General features: G+C 43.8%; 1 protein-coding gene across 1 annotated transcript in view; it reads left to right on the top strand.

The window, feature by feature from the left end:
• The window catches only part of LOC144690014 (adenylate cyclase type 8-like), a 181,805-nt gene that overhangs the window by 37,585 nt on the left and 118,804 nt on the right, over positions 1 to 25,416 (top strand). The gene's annotated exons all lie outside the window — the stretch shown is intronic.

Here is a 25,416-nt window from a genome sequence, read left to right as displayed (position 1 = left end):
AATGAGATTAAGCGATAGATTCCATGCTGCAAATGCTGAAGTCAGCTTTTTCTGCTCACAGTGCAGGCCTAGGTACCTTCTCTCAGTCAACTCCACGGCAAACCAAAGTCCAAGTTGCAACGAAAATTCTCAGCAAACACCCAGATAAATTCAAACCAGAGAATCTCCCTAACCTCCGCCCATCACCCAGACAGCATGGCATACTCTTGGGATGTCCTCATCTAGACCTTTAGGCTAAGTGTGCTTCATTTAAAATTACTTCCTTGATCTGAAGAAAGGAATTGATTTTACAACCCTTCACAGTTTGCAGAACGTTTTTAAACTAATTTAGGTCTAACTTTCTAAACAGAAACATCTCTCTGGACTGTCCTTACTGTAAGGATTGTAGACATCATGTCTGCAGTTTTTTAGATAATTAAGACCACCTGCTGCCTATAATCTTTCTAACTATTAAACGTCTTAAATCAATGTGACCCCAACCTTTTAAGTATAATCCATGCGGAGATGGTTGCATAATAGTAATGTCACTGAACTAGTAATCGGGAAGTCCGGGCTAACGCTCTGGGAACACAGGTACCGATCCCACCAGGGCAGCTCAATTAATCAAACCTAGCCTCAGTAATAGTGGCACAAATAGTGCTAAATGTTTAGATCTAATCACTATTATACAGGCATAGGGCGGAATCATCCCAGATTTACACTAAGTGCGGTAGCGGGCAGCTACCTACTGGCTGCGTATCATGCTGTATCGTCCCAATCCTGCCACATTATTTACACATTTCCAGGAAACACGCCATTTCCATGGCGGGCTGGCTCTTATTCGCCCCCCCACCATCATCTCGCTGCTTCATCACGCCGGGCGCCATATTTAAATCCAGCCGCACGCGCACATCTCAGGGCTTCCAGGCCACAACGACTGCAGGAAAGATGCCCACGAAAGGCAGGAAGACTGCAGCCCCCAGGTTTGGCGACGCATCACTGGAATGCCCTTTGGATGCTGTGGAGGCCGGCCAGGATGTCCTCTATCCCCGCTCTGCCCCAGAGTGGGCAGTGGCATTACCAACCAGGCTTGGGAGGAGGTGGCAGTGGTGGTCAGCGCCAATGCCCTGCAAAAGAGGACAGCCACACAGTGCCGCTACAGGATGAATGGTCTCATCCGTTCACCAGGGCAAGTCTCTCTTCTCGTCACTCTCAACTCTCATACTCACAAACCCTTCACACATCCATAGGGATCTCAGACCTTAAGGGACAACACAGTTAATTCTCACAACCCCTCACATCTCCATCAGGCTCATATCCTCTGGAGATCACATCCTCATCTCATCCATGGCTCTGCTCACCACACAAACATTCCACATAGTTCCATGCATCCTGTTCACACTCTCTCCATCTGTTTTCATGCAGAAGAAGCCTACTTACATCAGCAGGGAGAGGTCCCAGATCTGAGGTGGAGTAGCCCACATTAGGCCCCTCACTCACTTTGAGGAGTGTGCCATCGCGCTGACTGGTGAGGATGTGGACCCTGCCTGTGATGATGGTGAGGTCGGTTGCAATCACCCACGTGAGGATCTTGCACCACATCATCCCTCCCTCAACGCACTGAGAGTGCTCTCTCCCTCTCCTGCTTTTGACTCTGCTGCCATGCACTCATTATCTCTACTTTGGATCACAGGCCAAGGGACCAACACCTTCAACCAGCCAGTCCCTCAGCTCCATCCACATCCTCATCTGCAGCCAAAAGGACTCCTCCTCCATTGAAGAGGTTGAAATAAGCAGCCCAGGAGACCCGTCACCACAGAGAGAGCAGCCAGCCCACGAGTGATTCTGGAGGGAAAAGTGTATGTGTGGCAGGGCCTTTCAGAGTCTCATGCAAGCACTCTCACACACACGTGGATCCTTCACATTTCACACTCATCTCAATGTCCTGGGCAGTTTGAATGCTGCCTGCTGGGGTTTGCTTTCAGTTCTCCATCTGAGCTGACCAGCATCTCTGCCCAACCATTGATCACATTCGCATGAAGCACATGATCTTGCCCACCATGACTCTCCTTTTACTTTTGATTTGGACAGCATGGTGCTAGTTCAGTTTTCCTTTCGCTCCCTGTCCTTTACCCTCCCCCAGTCAGCCATTTCCTTTCCCCCATCACAGTTGACCCCCACCCCCGGCATCAGATTCCGCCTCCCCTCCATTACCTACCAGCCCCAACGCTTTCCCTTCGTGGATGTCCAGGTGAACATGCGCATTCCTTCCCAAAAACTCCACCCCATCCACATTCATAGACTCATAGAAGTTTACAGCACAGAAGGAGGCCATTCGGCCCATCATGTCCACGCCAATCAACAAAGATCTGACTATGTTAATCCCATTTCTTAACCACCTTATCTACCTGCCCTGCTACCTACAGGGATCTGTGGATATGCACACCAAGGTCCATCTGATCTTCAGTACTTTCCAGGGTCCTACCATTCATAGTGTAATCCCTTGCCTTGTTAGCCCTCACACTTTTCTGGGTTGAATTCCATTTGCCACTGCTTTGCCCACCTGACCAATCCATTGATATCCTCCTGCAGTTTACCGCTATCCTCCTCACTATTTACCACCCTACCAATTTTTGTGTCATCCGCCAACTTCTTGATCATACCTCCTACATTTAAGTCCAAATCATTTATGTAAACTACAAACAGCAAGGGCCCCAGCACCGAGCCCTGCGGAATCCCACTGGAAACAGGCGTCAAGTCACAGAAACATCCCTCTACCATCACCCTCTGCTAATTTTGGATCCAATGTGCCACTTTGCCTTGGATCCCATGGGCTCTTACTTTCATGACCAGTCTGCCATGAGGGACTTTATCAAAAGCTTTGCTAAAGTCCATGTAGACCACATCAAATGCATTACCCTCATCAACACTCCTGGTTACCTCCTCAAAAAATTCAATCAAATTTGTCAAACACGACCTTCCCTTAACAAATCCATGCTGACTATCCCTGATTAATCCGTGTCTCTCCACGTGCAGATATAGTCTGTCCCTCAGAATTCTTTCTAGTAACTTCCCCACCACGGAGGTTAGACTGACTGGCCTGTAATTTCCTGGTCTATCCCTTCCTCCCTTTTTTAATAATGGGACAATGTTAGCAGCTCTCCAGTCCTCTGGCACCTCACCTGTGGCCAGAGAGGATTTGAAAATTACTGCCAGGGCCCCTGATATCTCTTCACTTGCCTCCTTCAACAGTCTGGGATACACCTCATCCAGGCCTGCGGATTTATCCATTTTTAAGGCCATTAAACCCGCTAGTACCTCCTCTCTCTCTATGTTAATTTCCTCTAATATTTCACAGTCCTCCACCCTGATGTCTATACCTGCGTCGTCCTTTTCCATTGTGAAGACTAACGCAAAGTATTCATTGAGGACTGTATCTGTGTCTTCCGGGTCCACACACAGATTATCTTTATGGTCCCTATTTGGCCCTACTCTTTCCCTATTTATTCTCTTTCCCTTTATATATTTAAAAAACCCCTGTTGGTTTCCTTTATTCTACCCACCAATGCTTTCTCATGCACTCTCTTAGCTTTCCTAATTCCCTTTTTAAGTTCCCCTCCGCACTTTTTATACTCCTCTAGGGACTCTGCTGTATTGAGCCCTCGGTATCTGCCATAAGCTTCTCTTTTTTTCTTAATCCTGACCTTTATGTCCCTTGACATCCAGGGTTCTCCGGACTTGGTCCCTCCCTTTGTCTTTACGGGAGCATGTACCTCTACCTCCGCTATTTCCTCCTTGAATGCCTCCCACTGCTCTGACACAATTTTATCTGCAAGTAGCTGCTCCCAGTCCACTTAGGCCAAATCGTATCTCATCTTAGTAAAATTAGCCTTTTCCAAGTTTAGAACTTTTATTCCCGCCCCAATCTTATCCTTTTCCATAACTATCCTAAATCTGAGTTATGGTCACTATCTCCAAAATGCTCCCCTACTGATTCACTTTCCACCTGCCCGGGCTCATTTCCGAATATTAGGTCCAGAGCTGCCTCCTCCCTTGTTGGGCTTTCTACATACTGGCTAAAAAAGTTCTCCTGGATGCAACGTAAGAATTTTGCTCCCTCCCTTGCACACTAAAACTATCCCAGTTAATATTTGGGTAGTTAAAATCCCCGACTATTACTGCCTTATTATTCTTACACTTCTCTGAAATTTGATTACATGTTTGATCGTCTATCTCTCCCTGACTGTTTGGGGGCCTATAGCACACACCCAACAGCGTGTTTGCCCCTTTTGTGTTTTTTTACTTCTACCCATATGGCCTCATTTGATGATCCTTCCAAGATATCACCCCCTCCTCACTGCTATAATTGATCCCTTGATCAATATTGCAACCCCCCCTTCTATCCCCCTCTCTATCTCGTCTGAATACCCTATAATAGGAATGTTGAGCTGCCAATCCTGCCCTTTTAGCCAAGTCTCCGTCATAGCTGTATGATATTACGATATGATATTATACTCCCATGTGCCTGTGCCCTCAGCTCATCTGTCTTATTCCTCAGGCTCCTTGCATTAACATATATTATATATTCCATTTAGTCTTGTTAAACTCACTTCTTTCTTATCCAGCCTATGTTTCCTCTGCCTTCCAGCCTCACTCACTAGCGCTTTAACTTCTAATTCCATCTCAGCTTCTCTCCCCTCTGAACTACTTTTCAGGATCCCACCCCCTGCCAATTTAGGTTAAATCTGTCCCAACAGCATTAGCAAACCTCCCCGCGAGGATGTTGGTCCTGTTCCTGTTCAGATGTAGCTCGTCCAACTTGTACAGGTCCCGCCTCCCCCAGAAACGGTTCCTATGCTCCAGGAACCTGAAGCCATCCCTCCTGCATCATCTCATTCACCACCCCAACCTCCTCCTTCCCACCCCCAGGGTCTGTCTCTAGGTCCCCGCCAAGAACCCTCGCTGTCCGTTCTATCGCTACCCTCACCCTCCCTCCCTACTGCCTCACTCTGCCCTCGGTCATTCTCACCCTTCCTCCATTCCATGCCCACCCTCACAAGGAGCAGACATGGACCTATCTGAACGCGCCTGTGCACGTTCACCTGCACATCCCCTCCTCTGCACCCCTTCCCCCCTCCGCACCCCTTCTATCCCTCACCACCCCACTTGGAACCCCCTCCCCTCACCTCGCCTCCTTCCGTGAGCTGCTTTGCAGCAGAGCCATGTCCGTGAGAATCCACCCAGCATGCCATGGATGTTCCTCCAGTGTGCTGTTGCTGTCGGGTTCCAGCGTCTTCTGCTCCTCGACTGTCCGCGATGTGTGCAAAGCCCAGGTGGGCAAGTCCTGACTTCTGCATGTCACAGTTGTCAAGACATGTTCTACACTGACGTGTTTCTCCGCTGACGTGGGCGGACGACCCAGCGGATGGGGGTGGCGGGGGAGGACAATTCCAGTGGGCAGGCCTAATAAAGATAGGCTGATGTATTACAATGAGTTTCCCGACACCTGATGCCGGAGAACGTGGCTTTCCATCGATGAGCTGAGCGAACGATCGTGAACTGGTTTCGTGCTATCGTGATCCCGATCGTGCCGTACTTTTTGCCCATACCACCGAACATGCCCAACCCCGGCAGGTACAGAAAATCCCAGCCATCGTTTCAAGATGACCATGGTTGGGAACTAAACATTTCAAAAAGACAGACAGAATGGAAAAGGAGGAGGGCTAGTCCTGATAATAAAGGATGATATAAGGATGTTAATGAAGAAGGATCTTGGCTCAAAAGATCAAGAAGCAGAATAAATCTGTGTGGAGATTGGAATAACAAGGGCCAGAAACTCTGGTGGGAGTAGTTTATAGGATCGTTAGCAGTAGCTATATCATTGGACAGATAACAGTTAAAATAAACATTGATCCCATAGATGCGGAGGCAGGAGACATTACCATGGGTGTGAATAGGATTCAAGCTGATTGGTGAAGCCAAAACCAAGTGTCTAAAATTATGAGGGGCACAGATAGGGTAGACAGGAAGGAACTTTTCCCCTTACTGGAGGGATCAATAACCAGGGGGCATAGATTTAAGGTAAGGGGCAGGAGGTTTACAGGGGATGTGAGAAAGAATGTTTTCACCCAGAGGGTGGTGGGAATCTGGAACTCACTGCCTGAAAGTGAGGCCACAGCTGGAGTACTGTGTGCAATTCTGGTCACCACATTATAGGAAGGATGTGATTGCACTGGAGGGGGTGCAGAGGAGATTCACCAGGATGTTGCCTGGGATAAAACATTTAAGTTATGAAGAGAGGTTGGATAGACTTGGGTTGTTTTCGTTGGAGCAGAGAAGACTGAGGGGCGACCTGATTGAGGTGTACAAGATGATGAGGGGCATGGACAGGGTGGATAGGGAGCAGCTGTTCCCCTTAGTTGAAGGGTCAGTCACAAGGGGGCATAAGTTCAAGGTGAGGGGCAGGAGGTTTAGGGGGGATGTAAGGAAAAACCTTTTTACCCAGAGGGTGGTGACGGTCTGGAATGCGCTGCCTGGGAGGGTGGTGGAGGCGGGTTACCTCACATCCTTTAAAAAGTACCTGGATGAGCACTTGGCACGTCATAACATTCAAGGCTATGGGCCAAGTGCTGGTAAATGGGATTAGGTAGGTAGGTCAGGTGTTTCTCATGTGTCGGTGCAGACTTGATGGGCCGAAGAGCCTCTTCTGCCCTGTGTGATTCTGTAAAAGGGTGGTAGAGGCAGAAACCCTCATAACATTTAAGTAGTATTTGGATGTGCACTTGCGATGCCATGGTATACAAGACTGTCGGCCTAGTGCTGGAAAATGGGATTAGAATAGTTAGGTACTTGTTTGACCGGTGCAGACTCAATGGGCCGAAGGGCCTTTTTCTGTGTTGTAGCCCTCTATGACTCTAAGAGACAGAGCTTTTCTTTATTGAGAAAGTTTATTGACTTGTTCAGTTTCACAGCTCTCCTGCCACACAACCCAGTGACCCAGCTATTACCTATTTATATGTTCTCAAAGACAATTAATACCTATCACCTGTTTCTTTCAACCTTAACAATGTAATTGACAATACATTAGTAGATTCTCTTTTCTTTAAATTAAAACTTTTGAAAACACAAGAAAAATTTTATAAGTCTAATGTAAAAGAAACAAAATGACATTTTTTTCATCTTCTATGTTTAACATTGTAATACAACCAAACATTTACAGATCCTATATTTCCCCTTCTTTAAACAAAACTATTTTTAACATGTATGAATAATTACAAAGCAATCAAAGGAAATATCGGTTTTCCATATTCTCATTATAACACAAGGTGTCCCCTCTCCCAGTACATCTAATAATTTCTTGGAGCAAGCACCTCTCTTCACAAAATACTCTGACAATTGGTAACTTGTATCCACCCATTTTATTTTAAAATCTCTCTTCTTTCCAAGATTTCCTTTCTTCTCGCAAGGTCGATCTTCAACCTTTTTGCAGTGACATCCTTTGTTGAATGAACATTGTCCCAAAGGGAGCGGTTATCCACATAGCACTCCATAGGCAGACATTTCTCAGATTGCCCCTTGTATAAGATTCCCTTCATAATTTTAGATACATACACCCCCATCTCTATTGCTTCTCCTGATGCCAGTGTTTTGAACATACAAACATATGAAATAGAGCAGACGTAGGCCATTCAACCCCATTCACCTGGTCTGCCATTCAATAACATCATGGCTGATCTGTTTGGGTTTCAAGTTACACATACCCATCTACCCCTGATAATCTTAGATTCTTGTTAGGCAAGGGGATCAATCTATCTCTGCCTCAAAAATATTCAATGACCCCGCCTCCACCGCCTTTGAGGCAGAGAGTTCCAAAGTTGCACAGCCCTCAGAAAAATATTCTCCTCATCTCTGTCCTAAAAGGGCGATCCCTAATTTTAAAACAGTTCCCCCTAGTTCTGGACTCACCCACAAGAGGAAACATCCTTTCCACGTCCAACTTGTCAAGACCGTTCAGGATCTCATATATTTCAATCAAATCACCCCTCACTCTTCTAACTCACTCCAGTGGAAACAAGCCCAGTCTGTCCAACCTTTCCTCATAAGACAACCTGCCCATTCCAGGTATCAATCTAGTAAACCTGCTCTGAACTGCCTCCAATGCATTTACGTCCTTCCTTAAAAAAGGTGACCAAAACTGCACACAATATTTGAGATGTGGCCTCACCAATGCTCTGTATAACTGAAACATAACATCCTTACTTTCATGTTCAATTCCTCTCAGAATAAAGAATAGCATTCCATTAACCTCCTTGATTATCTGCTGTACCTGCAAACTAACTTTTTGTGACTCATGCACTAGAACTCCTCGATCCCTCTGCACCTCAGAATTCTGCAGCCGCTCTCTGTTTAAGTAATATTCTGCTCTTTTGTTCTTCTTGCCAAATGAACTTCACATTTTCCTATATTATACTCCATCTGCCAGATTTTTGCCTACATTCTCAACCTATCTATATCCGTCTGCAACCTCCTTATGTCCTCTTCAAAATGTACTTTCCTACCTATCTTTATGTCATCTGCAAATTTAGCTACCATGCCTTCACTCCCTCCATCTAAGCCATCGATATAAATTGTAAAAGTGGAGGTCCCAGCATAGGCCCCTATGGAACTCCACTCATCACAACCTGTCAATCAGACAAAGACCCATTTATGCCTACTCTATGTTTTCTGCCAGCCAGCCAATCTTCTATCCATGCTAATATGTTAACCCCTATACCATGAGCTTTTATTTTCCATATAACCTTTAATGTGGTGCCTTATCAAATGCCTTCTGGAAATCAAAGTACAGCACGTCTACAGGCTCTCCTCTATCCACAGCGCATGTTAGTCCTTCATTCAAATAACTCCAATAAATTGGTTTAGCCATGATTTCCCTTTCACAAAACCATGCTGACTCTTCCTGATTACCTGGAATTTCTCTAAGTGCCCAGCTATAACCTCCTGAATGATCAATTCTAACACCTTCCCCATGACAGCCGTCAATCTAACTAGCCTATAGTTTCCTGTTTTCTGCCTTCCTCCCTTCTTGAATAGAGGGGTTATATTTGCTACTTTCCAGTCTGATGGAACCTTTCCAGAATCTAGTGAATTTTGGAAAATTAACACCAATGCACCTACTACCTCATTAGCCACCTTTTTTATGTACATCAGGACCTGAAGACTTGTCAGCCTGCAACTCCATGAGTTTGCTCAGTACCACTTCCCCAGTGATTGTAATTTCACCAAGTTTCACCCTTCCTTCCACCCCCGATTACTGGAATGTTCTTTGTACCCCCTATAGTGAAGACATGAGCAAAATATTTGTTCATTTCATCCACCATTTCCTTCCTATTAACTCCACACTGTCACTCCCTAGAGGACCGGCGCTCACTTTGCTTACTCTTTTCCTTTTTAAATACCTGTAGAAACTCTTGCTATCCATTTTTACATTTCTGGCTAGCTTCCCGTCATACTCCTGATTAACCTTTTAGTCATTCTCTGCCATTCTTTGTATTCTGATCAATCCTCTGACCTGCCACTCACCTTTGTGCGGTTATATGATGTTTTCTTAAATTTGATGCTTTCCTTAACTTCTTTAGTTAACCATGGATGGTGGGTCCTCCCCTTAGAATTTTTATTTACAATAGGAATATATTTATTCTGAATATTCTGAAATATTCCCTTAAATGCCTGCCACTGCTTCTCTATTGACCTATTCCCTAGGCTAGTATCCCAGTTCACTTCAGCTAGCTCAGCTTTCGTGCCCACATAGTTACCCTTACTTAAGTTTAAAATACCGGTCTCAGACCCACCCTTTTCCCTTTCAAATTGGATGTAAAATTCACTCATATTGTGGTCACTGCTATCTAGGGGTGCCTTCACTCTGAGGTCATTAATTAATCCTGTCACATTGCACAATACCAAGTCTAATATAACCTGCTCTCTGGTTGGCCCCAGAAAGTGCTGCTCTAAGAAACTCTCTCGAAAACATTCTATGAACTCCTCATCCTGGCTAACCTGATTTTTCCAGTTTATGTAGATTACAATAACCCATAATTATTGCTATCCCTTTATCACAAGTACACAATATTTATTCTTGTATACTTTGTCCTGCATTGTGGTTACTGCTGGAGGCAAAGAATGGGAAATATAGAATAACATTGATTGGTGTAGTATATAAACCACCAATTAGAGGAAGGGATGTGGAAAAACAAATTTGCAAAGAAATGACACAGAGGTGCAAGAGTTATAGAGTAACCATAATGGGGGACTTCAATTATCCAAATATAGGCTGGATAGCAATAGTACAAAAAGGACAAGAGGGACGAGAGTTGCTGGAATGTGTTCAAGATAATTTTCTACAGCCGTATGTTTCCAGTCCAACAAGAGGACATGCACTTTTGGACGTGGTTCTGGGGCATGAATTGACCAAGTGGATCAAATATCAGTGGGAGAACCTCTAGGGGACAGTGACCATTGTATCACAAGGTTTTGGTTAATCATGGGAAAGAACAGAGACCAATCCAGAGTAGGGATAATTAATTGGGGGAAAGTCAAATTCGATGGGATGAGAATGCACCTGAGTCGAGTGAGTTGGAATCAAATGTTGGCGGAAAAGGCAGTGGCTGAACAATGGGCCACCTTCAATGAAAAAGTGTTGCAGGTAATGTCAAGGTACATTCCCATGAAGGGGAAAGGTTGGACAAATAAATCCAGAGCACCCTGGATGATGAGAGAGATAGAGGTAAAGATGAAAAGGAAAAGTTGCGCATACTACAGATGTCAGGTAGAAAATACAATGGAGAATCAGGCTGAAAATAGAAGGTCCAGAGGGGAAGTGAAGAAACTAATAAGAAAAGCAAGGAGAGAGCATGAAAAGAAGCTGGCAGCAAAGATAAAAGGGAATCCCAAGGTCTTCTATAAGCATGTAAATGATAAAAGGATGGTAAAAGAAAGAGTTGAGCCAATTAGGGACACAAAAAGGGACTTGCATGTGGAGGCTGGAGAAATAGTGCAGGTGTTGAATGAGTACTTTGCATCTGTCTTTACAAAGGAAGAACTTGCTACCCAGGCCGAGGTGAATGAGGAGGTAACTAGTACACTAGAAGAATTTAAAATCGAGATGAAGGAGTCTTACAAAGGCTATCTTTACTTAAAGTAGATAAGGTACCAGGACCAGATGAGACGCATCCAAGGGCACTGAGGGAAGTGAGAGTGGAAATTGTAGAGGCACTAGTGATAATCTTCCAGTCTTCCATATACACAGAGAGGTGCCAGAGGACTGGGGAATTGTGAATGTCACACTCTTGTTCAAAAAGGAGTGCAAGGATAAAGCTGGCAACTACAGACCAGTCAGTTTGACCTCAGTGGGAGGGAAGCTTCTGAAAACTATAGTACAGAATAAAATCAATAGTCACTTAGACAAGTGCAGGATAATTAAGGAAAACCAGCATGGATTCATCAAGGGAAAATCATGTTTAACTAACTTGCTGGAGTTTCTTTGAAGAAGCAACAGGGAAGGTTGATAAAGGAAACACTGGTGATGTGGTGTATATGGATTTTCAAAAGGCATTTGTTACAGTGCCACACAACAGATTTGAGCAAATTCTAGGGGAAGAATTTTCTCCATGTTGGGCGGGCGCGCAGCTGATCACCGCCCACAATCGGCTGCGCGCTGCCATTTTATGTGGGCGGGCCAATGAAGGTCCGCCTGGCGTGATGCACGCCCAGAAGCGCTCAGTGCTACCTGTGCGGGTGGGGGTGGGGGGGTGGGGGGGCGGAGAGAGAGTTGGGGCCTACGCTCTTTCGCACATGCGTGTGAAAGAGTGCAGAAATCTCCTTGAGGCAAAGAGTTGCCTCAGGGAGATTACTTCGATTATGAAAACTTGAAAAAAAGAATTAAAAAAATTATTCAGACATGCCCCCTGATGTGACAGTGTCACATGAGCTGGGACATGTCAATGAATTTTAATAAAAATTTTTATTAAACTTATAAACTCTTCATGAGAGCTCATCCTGCCTGTGGAGTTTGGATAGGCAGCCCTGACAATCACTTTAATGAGATGGTTAATGGCCTTAACAGGCCTTTGACAGTTGGACGGGTGTGCAGCCGACTCTGGTGTGCACCTGCTGAACTGAAGATCAGAATGACGCGCGGTGACACCGGGATGCACACCCGACCTCACTGCACGTCATTTTATGCGTCGGTGAGCGTGGCCCCCTGAAGACCAGAAGATTCAGGCCTAGCTTATGGAATAAAAGGGAAAGTAGACACTTGGATAAGAAATTAGCTGAGTGATGGGAAACAGTGAGTAGTGATAAATGGTTGTTTTTCCAGATTGAAGGAAGGTTTGTAGTGTTGTTCCCTGGGGGGTCAGTTTTCGGACCCTTGCTCTTCCTTGCTCTGATATATATTAATGACCTAGACTGTGGTGTGCAGGGCATGATTTCAAAATTTGCAGATGATACGAAGATTGGAAATGTTGTCAACTGTGATGGAGATAGTCTTGAACTTCAAAAGGACATAGGCATGTTGGTGGGTTGGGCAGACAAGTGGGAGATGAAGTTCAATGTAGAGAAGTGTGAGGTGATTTGTTTTGGCTGGAAAGTTATGGAGAGACAGTATAAAAAAGGGAGACCCTCTAAAGGAGGTGTAGGAACAGAAAGACCTCTGTGCATACATACATAAGTCATTGAAGATGGCAGGGCATGTTGAGAGAGCAGTTAATAAAAGGTATAGTATCTTAGGCTTTATTAATAGGGGCATTGAGTACAAGAGTAAGAAGGTTATGTTAAACTTGTATAAGACACTAGTTAGGCCTCTTCTGGAGCACTGCGTCCAGTTCTGGGCTCCATACTTGAAGAAGGATGTGAAGGCATTGGAGAGAGTACAGAGGAGATTCACAAGAATGATTCCTGGGATGAAGAACTGTAACTATGAGGATAGATTGGAGATGTTGGAATGGTTTTCCTTGGAGAAAAGAAGGCTGAGAGGAGTCTTGATTGAGGTATTCAAGATCCTGAGGGGTATGCACAGGGTAAACAGTGAAAAACTGTCCCCACTCAAGAGAACATGAGGAACTAGAGGGCACAGATTCAAAATTATTGACAAAAAGAGTAAATGTGAAGTGAGATAAAATGTTTTCACTTGTGGGTGGTTGGAGTCTAGAACAAATTTCTTGAGCGGGTGGTGGGGGCAGGTTCGATCGAGGTATTCAAAAGGGAATTGGATTACTACCTGCAAAGAGAGAATGTGCCAGGTTACAGGGATAAGGCAGGGGAGTGGGGCTAGGTGGAATGCTCTTTCAGAAAAGCAGTGCAGACTTGATGGGCCAAATGGCCTCCTTCTGCACTGTTAAGATACTGTGATACTGTGGGCCTGTAGACCATTCCCACTTGTGACTTCTTTCTCCTACTATTTCTCATCTCCAGCCAAACCGATTCTATATCCTGATCTCCTGAACCAAGAACATCTTTAACTATTGCACCAATGCCTTCTTTGATTAACGGTGCTACCCCTCCTACTCTGTGTGTCTTCCTATTCTTCTTGAATATCATATACCCCATAATATTCAGAACCCAAACATCATCCTGCAGCCACATCTCCATAATGGCTAACAGATCATACTTCATTACTTCAGTGTGCTATCAATTAATTTACTTTATGAATGCTATGCACATTCAGATACAGAGCCTTTAGTTTTGTCATCTTTGCAATATCTAGTCTTGACTATTGGTGTAATCTTAGGTTTTATCTCTGTCTCTTCTGCTATTCTATGATCCTCACTTCCCTTTTACTATTATGATTTCTTGTCTTGAATTTACCACAACTACCCAAGCTTGTTAGTTTAAAATCGTCTCTACTTCCCTAGTTATGCGATTCGCAAGAACACGCGTCCCAGCACAGTTCAGGTGTAAATCGTCCCAATAGTACACCCTCACTTTCTCCAGTACTGCCAGTGCCCCAAGAACGAGAACCCACTTCTCTCACACCAGTCTTTGAGCCATGCATTCATGCCTCTAATCTTATTTGCCCTGTGCCAATTTGCATGTGGCTCAGGTAATAATCCAGAGATTATTACCTTTGAGGTTCTGCTTCTTAATTTGGTTCCTAGCTCTTCATACTGACAATGCAGAATGTCTTTCATTATCCAGCCTCTGTCATTGGTACCTACATGGACCACAACAACTGGATCCTCCCCCTCCCACTGCAAGTTCCTCTCCAGCCCTGAGCAGATGTCCTGAACCCTGGCACTGGGCAGGCAACACAGCCGTCTGGACTCTCGCTCTTTGCTGCAGAGAACAGTGTCAACCCTCCTCACTATGCTGTCCCCGACTACCACTATATTTCTGTTTGCTCCCCTGGCTTGAATGGTTTCCTATACCATGGTGCCATGGCCAGTCTGCTCATCCATCTTGCAGACCTCCATTTCGTCCACACAGGTTGTGAGCACCTCAAATCTGTTTTGACAATTGCAAAGTCTGAGGCTCCTCCACGACTGTCTGCTCGGTCCCATTACCTGCATCACTCTCGATCACATCCTCCTGTCCCTCACTGCTGACCAAAACAGATGACCCTATTCTGAGAGGTGTGACTGTCTTCTGGAATAAAGCGTCCAGGTATTTCTCCCCCTCCCTTATGTTGCACCATGTTCAAAAGATGAATATCCATTTACCGAATCAGGCCGCAGGAGATCTTCTGTGAATCACAACTGTTTTATTGTTAAACTACATTTCAGTACAAATACCAGTTTCCACTCTTCCCCTCTGGATCCTCTCCCAGTCCAGAAGCAAACCCTGCTACTGGGGAAAAACCCAGCTGTTAAGTACAGGCTTCAATGAGCATCACCTCTCAATTCATTCTGAAGCTTGTCCTGGTTTACTCTTAAAAGGACCAGCACTTCTAACATTGTCATGCAGTTTCTGCAGTTTGTCTTCCAGATCAATAACCCTGATCCGAAATTCCTATAACTTCTTACACTTCTGCAGACGTCCTGGATCACCTTGGCGGCAAAACACCTCACATTCTGCAGCTGCAACATAACACCTGTCCTGCCATTGTTAATTAAGTTAACTAAATAACATAAGTAACTTAGAATAATTCCTATGTATATTACACCTCTTTCCCCTGTGCACTGAATTCCCACATGAACTTAATTCGCTACTCACTCAGTCTACATCTCACTCCGGCACAGTCACCTGTCTCCTCGCATGCCCCTTCCTCAGCAGCTAAGATGTTTTTAACTACCCTTTTTATTTTCTTCATTTTCCAGGCCAAAGAACAACATTTATTCTTTCCCACCTACTGTGCTAGAATATCAATCTGGAAGATTGACATGTGAAGCATCACTAAAAATGACTAACCTCATATCTTCTGGATCACCCGAGGCTAGAAGCCTGAATGTACATTTCCCTGAATTTAATTTCTTTCATGTTCTATTTGCTCTCAGTACCTCCTCAACTGTAGCAAGTTTCATCATAGTACTCAGTTCCAATACATCATAACTGACATCAGGTCCAGTCCAAGCGCACGACCCGTTCAACTGTCCAATCAAACTTCTTAATTGATCTGTTTCTTTGTTGGATGCAGGATCCTCTTTTTGTGAGAAACTGGCCTGATTTATTAGGATACGATTGATATTTTCTAAGTGAGATTGTTGATTCAAGTTCACTCCTGACTTATTCTGCTTAACGTCTAATCCTATATATCAAAATGCCACTGAAGCCAGACTTCCAATCTTAAACTCATTCTTTATTTTATCTATCAACCATTGCTCAAATTCTGCAAACCTCCCCACAGAAAATCATCAGCATGCATTATAAAGATGCCTGCTAGTTTCTCCTTGTGATACCAACAGAACATTGACAGGTCTGTCTTTAGCTTTTTAAAAATTCATTCAGGGGATGTGGGCTTTGCTGGCTAGGCCAGAATTTATTTACCATCCCTAATTGCCCCTTGAGAAGGTGGTGGGGAGCTCCCTTTTTGAACTGCTGCAGCCCATGTGGTGTAGGTACACCCACAGTGCTGTTAGGAGGGAGTTCCAGGATTTTCACCCAGCAACAGTGAAGGAACGGCGATATATTTCCAAGTCAGGATGGTGAGTGACTCGGAGGGGAATTTCCAGGTGATGATGTTCCCATGTGTCTGCTGCCCGTCCTTTTAGATGGTAGCAGTCATGGGTTTGGAAGGTGCTGTCTATGGAGCCTTGGTGAATTTCTGCGGTGCATCTTGTAGACAGTACACACTGCTGCTACTGTGCGTTGGTGGTGAAGGGAGTGAATGTTTGTGGATGTGGTGCCAGTCAAGTGGGCTGCCTTGTCCTGAGCTGCTTGGGTGTTGTAGGAGCTGCACCCATCCAGGCAAGTGGGAGAGTATTCCATCACATTCCTGACTTATGCCTTGTAGATGGTGGACAGGCTTTGGGGAGTCAGGAGGTGAGTTACTCATCACAGGATTCCTAGCCTCTGACCTGCTCTTGTATTTATATGGATAGTCCATTTCGGTTTCTAGTCAATGGTAACCCCCAGAATGTTGATGGTGGGGGATTCAGTGATGGTAATGCCATTGAATGGCAAGGATCGATGGTTAGATTCTCTTGTTGAAGATGGTTGTTGTCTGACACTCATGTGGCACAAATGTTACTTCCCACTTGTCAGCCCCAAGCCTGCATATTGTCCAGGTCTTGCTACATTTGGACATGGACTGCTTCAGTTTCTGAGGAGTCGCGAATGGTGTTGAACATTGTGCAATCATCAGCGAACATCCCCACTTCTGACCTTATCATGTTTAACCAATTTATTGAGTTTTTTGAAGGAGTAACATGCGTGGTGGATAAATGGGAGCCTGTAGATGTACTGAACTTGGATTTCCAGAAGGCCTTTGATAAGGTGCCACATCAAAGGTTATTATGGAAAATAAAAGCACATGGTGTAGGGGTAACATATTAGCATGGACAGAAGATTGGCTGGCTGGCAGAAAGCAGAGTATGCATAAAGGGTCTTTCAGATTGGCAGGATGTGACAAGTGATGTACCACAGGGGTCTGTACTGGGGCCTCAACATTTTACAATTTACACCAATGTCTTAGATGAGGGGAGTGAAGACATGGTAACTAAATTTGCAGATGACACAAAGATAGGTAGGAAAGTATGTTGTGAAGAGGACATAAGGAGGTTGCAGATGGATATAGATATGGGTGGGTGGGAAAAGATCTGGAAAATGGAGTTTAATGTTGGAAAATGTGAAGTTGTTCACTTTGGCAGGAAGAACAAAAAAGCAGAGTATTACTTAAATGGAGAACAGCAGCATAATTCTGAAGTGCAGAGGGATCTAGGTGTTCTAGTACATGAGTCACAAAAAGCTAAGAAGACTAATGGAATGTTATCCTTTATTATGAGAGGCATTGAACATAAAAGTAAGGATGTTATTCTTCCGTTATGCAGGGCATTGTGAAACTGCGCCTCGAATATTGTGGGCAGTTTTGGTCTCCTTATTTAAGGAAGGATGTAAATGCATTGAAGGTGGTTCAGAGGAGGTTTACTAGATTGATACCTGGAGTGAGTGGGTTGTCTTATGAGGAAAGGTTGGACAGACTGGGCTTGTCTCAACTGGTGTTTAGAAGAGTGAGGGGTGATTTGATTGAAGTTTACAAGGTCCTGAATGGTCTTGACAAGGTGGACATTGAAAGGCTGTTTCCTCTTGTGGGTGAGTCCAGAACTAGGGGGCACTGTTTTAAAATTAGAGGTCGCCCTTTTAGGACAGAGGTGAGGAGAAATTTCTTCTCTCAGAGGGTTGTGCGACCTTGGAATTCTCTGCCTCAGAAGGTGGTGGAGGCGGAGTCATTGAATATTTTTAAGACAGAAGTAGATAGATTCTTGCTAGGCAAGGGAATCATAGGTTATTGGGGGTAGATGGGAATGTGGAAGTCTAAACACAAGCAGATTAGCTGTGACCTTATTGAATGGCGGAGCAGGCTCGAGGGGGCCAAATGGTCTACTCCTGTTCCTATTTATGTTCTTATGATGGAAAGAAAGTCATTGATGAAGCAGCTGAAGATGGTTGGGCCTCAGACACTACCCTGAGGAACCCCTGCAGTGATGTCCTGGAGCTGTGATGACTGACCTGCAGCAACCACAACCATCTTCCTTTGTACTAGGCTGAATATAACCCTTTTCAGCAGGTTGTTGCTAACTGAGAAATATCACCCCCTTGATGCATCATTCAACCCATTATCACACTTGTTTAATTTGCACAGTTTCCCTTCTGGGAGGTGTCAGCTGTGGCTCAGTTCATAGCACCCTCGCCTTTGAATCAGAGGGTTGTGGGTTCATGTCCCACTCCCGGAAACCAAGAACTGTGATCGTACTCGAAAAGAGTTGCAATCTGTGACTGTTGGCAACTCGAAAGAGTTTCCCTTCTGTATCTCCAGCTTCATTAGATAATTTCAAAAACACTTCCCTTTGAAATTTCTCACCCTGCAAAAATGTAGCTTTTATATCAATCAATTTACATTCCCAGGAGAAAAGAGCGAAGAAAATCTTCAAGCTCACTTTTCCTGCAGGATGGGAGCCCTCTCTGACATCGCGATCACCCGAGCCACTAGCCTGGCTTTAGCCTTAGATGTGCCATCAGGAAGTACCTTTTCTGTGTATACCCACCTGTGTGATAAGGCTGGCTGACCCCTGTCTGGAATTTCAGTTTATATACCAAATTCTTTCAACTTTCCAACTCTGTTTGGCATCTTTCATCAACTTATCTTTGAATTTGTTAGTAGCCACTAAAACTTTGATCATAAGGGGTCCTACTTCTAGTGGCATTCTTGCCTGTTCTATGGTCCTTGTTTTTGTCAAACTATGACCTTTACTCACCCACCTATCTCTTTCTGGACTGCACGATATCTCCCTCCTACCATTAGAGTTCCTTTCACAAGTCCGTGATCTTTTCCTCGGGCCGAGATCACTTCCCGGTCCACTTTCAGAACTCGCACTGCATTTTCTGCCCTTCCACTTTACCTCATTCGCCAATCCCTGGGTCTTACCTCCTGTCGCTGATCTTACACATTCAACCAACGTTTGTATTTGCCAGTGGTTTTTCCTGCTGTCCCTATAATGGCAGCATCTCTTCATTCACTGGCTTCTTCTGGCATATATGTTCCTCTAGTGCCAATGGTGGGTAGTTGTCCTTTGCAATAAATAGCCTTATCCTGCGCCTCAGAGTAATTTTGTTCATATTCAGTCAGCCCTTTATCTGCCCTAATTTGCTCCTAGTAATTGTCCAACTTCTGTGAATGTGAAGTGCATGGTGCCTCTTCACTTTGTTACCTGCTGAGATTCTGTAAATATATAATCAGTGCCAATTAACCTTGGAGGAGTGTACCCTAACAGTTTGATTGACATGGTGTAAAATCACTTTTTCCATCACTGCCTATAACCTTACCTGGGCCTTTCCACTTTTTCTGCCCTTTTCCTTTGTAATATACCATGTCCCCTGAATTAAATAGTATTTTAAATCAGCTTTTGCGGCGCTGTAAGTCTCACCGAATTTTCGGACACCTCAGCCTTGATAAATGCCCTTTCCCTGCACGTAGGGCATTCAAATGCTCAGAAATAAATGGAACTAATTGTAGTCCCTCCCAAGGCCGGGAGATGATCCTGCATCACCAAAGGTGGTTTTGGGTTTCTCCTATAAACTAACCAATAGGGATTCTAGCCCCCAACCATTTGAAGTGAATTCTTCGCACGGACTGCCAACCCAAGGGCAGAAGTCAGTTTATAGCTCGGTTGGTCAGCTAAGATTGTGAAGGATCTCATCAATTAGTGTCTGATTTCTTCCACAAGCCCCATTACTAAAGGGACTTTCCACTACTGTGCTTATCATTACGATGTTCATATTTTCATACATGAATTTAAATTCAACACTAGCAATTTTTTCTCAAGGTCAATTAGGGATGTGCAATAAAAATTCTGACCTAGCTCAAGTGAAAGAATTTTAAAAATTCCCCCCCCACCTCACCATTGTTAGTTAAGAATTTAGCTGGTTCTCCCAGTCCAATTCCTTTCCATTTTTCTATTATCTTGTCCACAATTATCTTTTTGCCTTTACTGTATTTTACTGTTGACAGAAAGAATCTAGTTGCCATGTCTATGAAGTGCAAGAGAAACATATTTTTGCCTTTATCCCATACCTTCAAGTCCATAGCTACAATTTCATTGAAATCTCTCGCTGATGGGAGACTCACTACAGGCCATGGTGGTGACCTCCTATTTTTTTCTTAAAAACATATCTCATTTCTGACTGATCTCTTCAGTAAGTCAGTATATCCATCATCCATTACCCATGCATCCTTTAGTAGGATTTTTAACCTATGACAAGACAGATGGGCAAACTGATAGTATTAAAAAATGCCTTTCCTTTAAACTCCTACCCCCCCAATATCATCAACACGTGTTTAACAGTGTGATCAGACACGTTAGGTCTTGTTAAAGGGGTACAATAATATCCCAATTGTGTGAACTATATATCTACAGATTTCTCCCAAACAGTTGCCTGATCATGTTCCATATCTAATTTTATTTGAGCCTTTTTCATAGATGACTGACTCAACAGTAAGGAAACTGCATTTGTGCTAATAAAGTGGTTTACTCTGGCTATTTTTACATGGAATCACTGCTCTTTAGTGACTTTAATATGTTGTCATCCCTAAACCTGAAGTAAGTAGAACTTTCATATTCATTCACCTTACTTCGGTCTTTCTATTTAGAGAATCCAGATAACGCTTTAACCAACCCACTCCACATACTGTGGATGTGCACTGACTGTCTAACCCAGCACAACTGAATGAGTCTGCAACCAGCACACCCATTACCAGACTAAAGCTTCTTGTGACCAGGACAATTCCCCCTGATTGATCAATATCATCATCTTCCCCTTCTGAACCTTCAGTGCCATGTGTCATTCCAAAAACCCCATTAATCTGCTTCAGACAGTTCATTGCTTAATGATATCTTGGGTTACATCTGAAACATCTGTTGACCATTCCGGAGATATTCCTGGGGTTCATTCTCCTGCCATTATTATCCAAGTCCAGTTGTCTGTTAGAGATACCGAAAGGGTCTCTATCCTCATTCCTTTTGTTTGTGGCTTTTCTTTCGTATTGACACTTGTGTCCCATATCCGAATGGTCTTGAAATTCTGTTAGCATTGAATCCTCTACCTTTTACCACTGGAGGTCTCATTTGTGTTATGAAAAGGGGCTGGAAATGAATGTTTCCCCAGAGTTTTGTTTAAAGCTTCAGAAATCTGTTCCAAAGATGATCTCTTCCTGAGAATCAAACTCCAGTTAAGACCAGGAGCCCACCCATGTTCCATATTAGAGCACAGTCTAACAGTTTGAAAGCAAGCACTGAATTAGGAATTTCCAAATCGAATCTCTGCAATCTTGTATAGAATCTATTAACTTCCATAACTTCTATGGAATAACCATCCATCTGTCTAAATTTATCAAAGTCTGACCCTGTCTCATATGCATTTAGCAGATCACCTTTCTTATAAATCTTAAATTTTAAGAGATTGTCCAAATATTCCTCAGCATCCAAATGATGAGCTGCTAGCTATGGAAATACTTTGCACCTGATCCTACTTCTGGTGGGAAGTGAAATTGCCAAGGCCATACCTTGTTTTTCTTTTGGTGAGGACATAAGCCATGTCCATCTATCCACTTCATTCTTCCATTGGTCATATAATTCAGCTTCACAGAACAACAGTGGAAAATCACATACTGATACTTTACATTCAGCTTCAACCATTCTTCTCTAAAGGAGGTCCAATTACAGCCTTCTATCTGAAAAGGAGTCCCAGTTTCCAATCTTCACCATCCTCCGCTACCAATGTTCATCAGATGCAAACCAGTTGGTGAGGCCAAAACCAAGCCACAGAGATTTTCTTTACCAAGAGAGTTTATTGACTTGTTCAGTCTCACAAATCTCCCATTCCACCCCACCCAGTGTCCGAGCTATCCCCTATTTGTTTGTGCTCAAAGGCAATTAGTACCATCACCTGTTTCTCTTAACCTTAACAATGCAATTGAGATTAACAAGCCTTAACAATATAATTAACAAGACATTAACAATGAGGAATAAAGAATGGCAGAGATGTTGAACAAATATTTTGCATCTGCCTTCACAGTAAAGATGCAAATTATACAGCAGAATTAGAGGGTAACCAAGGGGCTAATAAGAATGAAGAAAATAGGTAATTAATATCAACAGAGAAAAAGCATTCGTGATACTTAAGGGATTAAAAGCCAATAAATCCCCAGGACCTGATGGCCTACATCCAGGGGAGGTAACTGCAGAGATGGGAGGTGCACCAATTATGATTTTCCAAAATTCCTTAGATTCTAGAATGGTCTCAGCAGATTGGATGTCAGCAGGCATGTCACCACTATTGAAGAAAGGATGGAGCGAGAAAATGGACCTACACACCAGCTAGCCTAACATCAGTCAGTGGAAAAAGATTACAGTGCCTGTAATCTATTATAGAATCATAGAATATTTTTACAGTAAAAAAGGAGGCCATTCACCCTGTCAAGTCTGTGTCGGCTCTCTGCAAGAGCAATTCAGCTCATCCCACTTCTGTCTTTTCCCCATAATCCTGCACAAATTTCATCTCAGGTGCTTATCCAATTCCCTGTTGAAAGCCATGGTTGAAGCTCTCTCCCTCGTCCTCTCAGGCAGTACATTTCAGATCCTAAACACTCAATGTGTAGAAAAATGTTTTCTCCTGTGCCAATCACCTTAAATGGTTCTCATCCCTTCTGCCCAAGGAAACAATTTCTCTCTATCTACTCTGTCCAGATCCCTCAAAATATTGAAAACCTCTAACTGCTCTCAATCTCCTCTTTTGTAAGGAGGACAATTTATCCTTGTGTCTACTTATAGTCCCTCATCTCTGGAACCATTCTTCCTAAAGTCTGGTGCCAGAATTGGACACAATACTCCAATTGAGACAGAAAGTCATGATAACTTCCTTCTTTTTGTACAGTATAACATGATTTATAAAGTCAGCAACCCATATCGCAAGGGTACAGAAACCCCTAGGTCCCTCTGTTCCTGCATGCCTTTTAGAATTGCATCCTTTAGTTTATAATGCCTCTCCCAGTCTTCCAGAAAAATGATCACTTCAATTTCTCTGCATTAAATTGCAATTGTAAACATGTCTGCCCATTTCATCAACCTTATGTCCTCTTGAAGTCTATCACTATCCACTTCACAGTTCACAATACCACACAGTTCACAATAGTGCAAATTTTGTGTCATTTGCAAGTTTTTAAATTGTGCCCTGTATACCCAAGCATAAGTATCAATATACATCAAAAACAACAGTGGTCCTAGTACTGACCCTAGGGAATCACCACTACATATCTGACACACATCAAAGCCAACCATTCACCATTTTCATTTATTCACTTATCAGAAAACTCAATCATGTTAATGAAATAAAATTTTACCTTATCAAATGTTTGCTGGCTTCCCTTAATCAATCCATCTTTGTCTAAGCGACTGTTGCTTTTGTTCCAAATGATCATCTTTAAAAGCATTTCCATCACTGATGTTAAACTGACTGGCCAGAAGTTGCTGGGTTTATCCTTATACTCTTTTTTTCAACAATGATGTAACATTTGTAATCATCCAATACTCTGGCACCGCTCCTGTATCAAAGGAGGGTTGGAAGATTATGGCCAGTGTCTCTGCAGTTTCCACCCTTGCTTCCCTCAGTATTCTGGGATGCATTTCATGTGGTCCTGGTGACTTATCAACTTCAAGTATAGTCAGCCTGTCCACTGCCTCCTCTTTATTATTTATAGCCTATCCAATACCAACCTATCCAATATCTCCTCTTTATCATTTAGCCCATTAAGTGTCTCAAATATCTCCCTTTTCATTATGACTTTGGCAGCATCTTCTTCCTTGGGAAAGACAAATGCTAAATACTTAATTAGTATCTCAGCTATGCCCTCAGCCTCCATGTGTGAAACCCCTTTTTGGCCTCTATTCGGCTCCATGCCTCCATTTACCACCCTTTTCCCATTTATACTTTTAGGAAATAGAGATAGTTTTAAATAAGTTTTATACTTATTTGGAGGTGTTAGAAATAAGGTATATCCTTAAGTTAATTTGTATTTCTGTATTTTATAGGGGTTTTTTTATTCATTCACGGGATGTGGGCTTCGCTGGCTGGGCTAGAATTTATTGCCCATCCCTAGTTTCCCTTGAGAAGGTTATAGTGAGCTGCCTTGAACTACTGCAGTCCATGTGTTGTAGGTACACCTACAGTGCTGATAAGAAGGGAGTTCCAGGATTTTGACCCAGTGACAGTAAAGGAACGGCGATATATTTCCAAGTCAGGAATGGCGAGTGACTTGGTGGGGAACTTCCAGGTGCTGATGTTCCCATGTGTCTGCTGCCCTTGTTCTTCGAGACAGTAGTGGTCATGGGTTTGGAAGGTGCTGTCTGAGGAGCCTTGGTGAATTCCTGCAGTGCATCTTGTAGATAGTACACACTGCTGCTACTGTGCGTCGGTGGTGGAGGGAGTGAATGTTTGTGGATGTGGGATGAAACCTGAGTTTTAGTTTCACTTTAAAAGATGCCTGCATTTTTAGTGAGATTTATGACCCCTGAAGTGGAGAGATTTGCTATCAAGGGGGCGGGGTGGGTGCAGGGGAAGTGGTTTAGGGAAGTTTAAAACAAAGTAGGAAAAACTGTGCTGTTGCCTTGCAACAGGCGTCCGGAGAGGGAGGCCCCCCACACACACAAACACACGCACACACACTCACACAAACACAAACACATGCACACACACAAACACATACACACACACACACAAACACACGCACACACAAACACACGCACACACACTCACACAAACACATACACACACACTCACACAAACACACGCACACACACTCACACAAACACATACACACACACTCACACACACACATACACACACACTCACACACACACATACACACACACACACACAAACACACGCACACACACTCACACAAACACATACACACACACACACACACACGCACAAACACACACACACACACACACACCAACACACACACACACACAAACACACGCACACACCCTCACACAAACACATACACACACAAACACACGCACACACACACACACACAAACACACACACACACACACACAAACACACGCACACACACTCACACAAACACACACACTCACACAAACACACACAAACACACAAACACGCACACACACACACACACAAACACATACACGCACACACACTCACACAAACACACACAAACACACACACAGAAACTAAAAGCAGTTTGAGTTCAGTTGGAAGCAAGTGCC

The sequence above is a fragment of the Cetorhinus maximus genome, chromosome 14 (assembly GCF_964194155.1).
Source record: "Cetorhinus maximus chromosome 14, sCetMax3.hap1.1, whole genome shotgun sequence".
NCBI classification, from domain to species: domain Eukaryota; kingdom Metazoa; phylum Chordata; class Chondrichthyes; order Lamniformes; family Cetorhinidae; genus Cetorhinus; species Cetorhinus maximus.
The sequence above is the reverse complement of the archived record's forward strand: the minus strand, read 5'-3'. Positions and strand labels throughout refer to the sequence as shown.